At 35.7% G+C, this 4,503-nt stretch overlaps 1 long non-coding RNA gene across 1 annotated transcript; it reads left to right on the top strand.

Moving 5' to 3' along the window:
• The first annotated feature begins 672 nt into the window (after window positions 1–672).
• Window positions 673–2,166, top strand: LOC145100839 (uncharacterized). Its single transcript, XR_013705272.1, has 3 exons — window positions 673–946; window positions 1,397–1,780; window positions 1,855–2,166. It is a non-coding gene; the product is annotated as an uncharacterized LOC145100839 (long non-coding RNA).
• Window positions 2,167–4,503: the final 2,337 nt, after the last annotated feature.

Here is a 4,503-nt window from a genome sequence, read left to right as displayed (position 1 = left end):
ATATTTGTGGGCTGATCAGGCGATGGAAACATTACTAAAAATCAAAACCAAGCGAACAAAAGCCCAAAATTAACGTTTTTTTTAATCGGTTTTGATCAGGTCCAAACCAGTTTACATAGGATCAATTTTTTTTAGGTTGGAACCAGTCTAGGCAAGACCAGATTTGACTAACTCGACTCAAACTGAACCGGTTTGGCCAAAAAACCGGTTGTTGCACCTCTGTTTGTGACAATGAGCTGAAGTCTTAATCGACGTATCTTAGGCCAAGCCCACCAAAATCCAGTTGCAGTTGAGTTTCATAAAAGTTTGGACTTTGAAGTTCCTAAGCTTTATTTGGGTCGATCCAAAGAAACCTTTTTTCCAACTCATTTTTTTTTACTTTGACTTTGACTTGTGCGTCAAAAAGAAAAAAGTAAAAAAACAATTTAGTTAGTTAGGGTTTGACTTTGACATTTGTTTTATAGAGTTGTAAGCTGTCGCTTCCTTCTTATTGAATCTCAATAGCCATGTATAATCTTATTTCAGAAACACTTTTCCTATTAGTATGTTAGGGTTCAACGTTTTTTACCTTATTTTTTTTATTCTCTTATAATCTGATTTCACATATTTGTTGGGCCAAATATAAGTGGAAGCGTAACTGAACAAATTAAAAAGAAAATGAAGAAATATGATGAGAGTGGGTAAGGCAATCATCACAGATACTATTGCTACTGCTAGGGTATTTCCTTGCTGCGCATTCTTTTCAACCGAAAGTCTGAATACTACACCAAAGTTGTGTTATTCTCCCATCTCTAATACCATTATCACGTCGGAACTTGGAAACATGTCTACACCGGTGGAAGCAAAGATCGCGCCGTTGATGCTTTCATCGGACTTTGCCAATCTGGCATCAGAGGCTTAGCGCATGGTCATCTTTGGTGTCGATTGACTTCACATGGACATAATGGTACCAAATTTCTTTTCATCCTTCAACATACATACATCCAATTTGATCGTTGCTTTAACAAAAACTGTTTTTGTGGTATACGAGAGACTATGTACTCCTTTTGTATCGAATAACTCACAAGTCGCATACTCGCATCTTATGTTTTATTAGTTTATTGGCATGTGAGTAGTTTTGATTTTGATATATGTTTGTTGATAGATTCTTGTTTATCTATTAATATAAGTTTTAGGTATTGTATTTCCAAATTGTGTTTGTCTTAAATTTGATATTCGTTGTATGTTTTTTGTACGCCTGAGGCGATTGTTATTTTCTTGATTGTCCCATAGAAACTTTGATCCACTTCATGGTGCTTTTGGTTTCACATTTCATGTTGAGGTGTCTAAAGGTGTGATTATATTGTTCTTTATTTTGTATTTAAAATCACTCTTGGTTGTTTTTACATTGTCACAGGTAACTGGCAAAAAAATGTTAAGCAGATAAAGTCGAAAGGCATGCGGCCTAGTGTGGCTTTAAAGCCAGGAACACCAGTTGAGGTTCTTTCTGGTAGTGCATAAAACACCCTCCTCTTGATGTTAATATATGCTTTTTTTGTCACTGGTTGGTTGACAGTTTGAATGTGAAATTTGTGTTGAAATGATTCTTCTTATGACTATGGAGCCTGGATTTAGTGGGCAGAAGCTCATTCCAAATATGATGAATAATGTGGCATGAGTCATGTACTGTTTGTTTATGGGGAGTTTGTTACCAATTTGCATTAAACGATTTTGTATTTTTCCCTGGATTTGGTTTTAGGTGCGCACACTGAGAGAAAAATATAGGAAGCTTGATATAGAGGTCAGTGTTTGTGTTGATCTGTTACTGTATTATCAATTATGTGGTTTAAAGTTGATGTTTTGTGGAAATGGCAGGTAGATGGAGGTTTAGGGCCTTCAACCATTGATTAGGCAGTTACTGCAGGCGCAAACTGCATTGTTGCTAGCAGTTCAATTTTTGGAGACCTGACTCGAGTTATATCCCTACTCAAAGCATCTGTTAACTACAACAACCGCTTCAAACTTTATAAAGATAACACTTTTACTAAATCATCCATCCCACTTTACGACTTGTTTCTACTACTATAGTCTGTATATGTAGAAACAAGACTACACTTTTGTTAATGATATAAAATAATGTGACTTGTACTGTAATTGGGAGCCAGGGTTTCTATTTCTATTGTTATTGTTATTGGTAGTTCATGAATTCTATACGCCATGAAGTTGACTTGTACCTTCCTCTCTTTTTGCTGGCGCCAGATGGGATTAGGTTGCTCACCTACACGACTTGCTTACTTAACTTAATACGGGCTTACAGTTGGTTGACTCAAATTGGATTTTGTATATTTATATATTAATTTAAAAAATAAATATTTGGTTCCTTTTTAACTAGGGCTAATCATATCCATCTATACACTAAACCCCAATGGTAATGGTTCGTCTTTTTCCCCAATTTAAGACCACTACATGTACATCTATATACAAAAACCCAAGGACAACGTTTCAAAATTCGACAATCCTCAAATCATTATATTATATGTATGTAATGGTATTAAGTGTTAACTTTAAACTTTATGGTCACTGCTTATGTGGCCAAAAAATTCCATATCACTTCTTCCTTCCTTTAAAAAATCATTTATGATGGTGATTGCAACTTTAACATGCATCTTATCAATCAAGATCCAAGGCTTAGGCAGCGAAGCTTCGAATGTCTAAAATCATATTATTATTATTAGATTATTAGTTATAAAAATACCAACACGTACACTTTGATAAGCAAAGACACATAACATGAAAGACACTCTTTCAGTTGCACCATTACATTACATTTTTTTTATCTAATACAAAATTTATTAGAAGATAAAACTTTACCATCCCATGAAGCTTTTGAAGGGAAAGTGCTCCTCAGTTAGTAAATTAGACAAAAAAACTAAAAGGATACAACAAATAAGGTAGTGTAACAATACATTATTCATTTGTCACAACACTAAAGACTTCCTTGTATAAAGCCCCCTGTGAAAGTCATAAAAAACTTGGAAAATATTAGAATGAGGTTCTTCTGGGTTGGGGACATAGAGAATATAAAGTTGGCTTGGATTGCATGAGATAAGGTTCTTGCATCAAGAGATAGGGGTGGGCTCGGGATTAGAAGTCTAAAGGCATAAAATATTACTTTGTTAGGGAAGTGGTGGTGGAGATTTAACTCTTGCCCTAATGGTATATGGGATGAGGTGATAAGATCCATTTATGGGCCTAGCGAGGGTTTCCATTGTCCCTCGGTTGCTAAAAGGTGGAATGGTTGATGGGGATCAATTGTTAATATCTCTAAAACTCTTAAGAAGGAAAACGTGGTGCTTTTAGATCAGTTTGAATCAGTAATCAATGTTGATGGATCATGTAAGTTGCAATGGTTATTAGACCACTCAGGGAGTTACACTGTCGCATCTCTCAGAAATCTCATTGACAAGTCGATCCTCCCACAGTCGGATGCTAGTTAGTCTTGGAAGCCTCTTGTACCTAGGAAACTGAATATTTCGACCTGGAGAATTTGTCATGGTAAGCTGTCATCTATGGAAAATCTCAACAAACTCAGTATTAGGTCAACGAGCATTTGTAGGACATGCAACGGAGCCCCATAAACGATGGACCATATTTTTGTCGAGTGCCCGACTTCGAAGGACGTCTGGCAACAGGTGTACAGTTGGTGGCATTTGTTAGAATACCCATCTGTTTCGGTGCATTAGTTGCTCAAATGTAGATCAAAGCTAGGTGGTCACTAAAGATTGTCACTGATAAATGAAGCCATAATGTTGGTGTTCATTTGGGTGGTTTGGAGCTATAGAAACCTAAAAGCTTACTCGTCAAAGTTGAAGTCGCATTTGGTGCTGACTCAGGAGGTTCAATCCCTCTCATACTTATGGATTAATGCTCGTAAACGGAAATGTCTACAATTAAGATGGATAGAATGGAGTTGTGATCCGATTTTTTTTTTCAGCCTTTTTTTCTTCTCTTGTTTTGTACCTCCTAGCATGGGCTAGTTTTGTACTTATAAAGTCTTGCTTGCCGTTAAATAAATAAATAAAAACACTAAAGACTTGTTGATGAGTGGGCTATACGCCTATAACTATTAATAGTTGGTGTCGTCCTTGACCCAACAGTTGATCCAGGTGTTTCTTTTAAGTTTTAATTATATTAATTTGGTCTTATTCTAAAACTTCTTTAATTCCATGTTTTATACAACCAACGTTACAGCACCATGCGTTGCATATATTAGAAAAATGAAAATTTGAGTAAACGTTACTTTATATTTCAGTTTCTATCAAGTTTCATCTTGTAAATATGTTGTAATGTTAAATGTATGTGTCCCTCTGGCTCTACTTGTGTGTTGGCAAAGGACCTTCCAACGTGCACCCCAATTATCAACTACGTACAGCCAGGTCTTAATTATATATCTACTATATTTTATAAAAGATACATGCAAGTATTTCATTTAAGCAGTATAATTAAGAACAAGTTACATTTTGT

The sequence above is a fragment of the Lactuca serriola genome, chromosome 4, assembly GCF_051521515.1.
Source record: "Lactuca serriola cultivar US96UC23 chromosome 4, Lser_US96UC23_V15, whole genome shotgun sequence".
NCBI lineage: Eukaryota > Viridiplantae > Streptophyta > Magnoliopsida > Asterales > Asteraceae > Lactuca > Lactuca serriola.
Note: the sequence above shows the minus strand (reverse complement) of the source record. Positions and strands in the feature narration are given on the sequence as shown.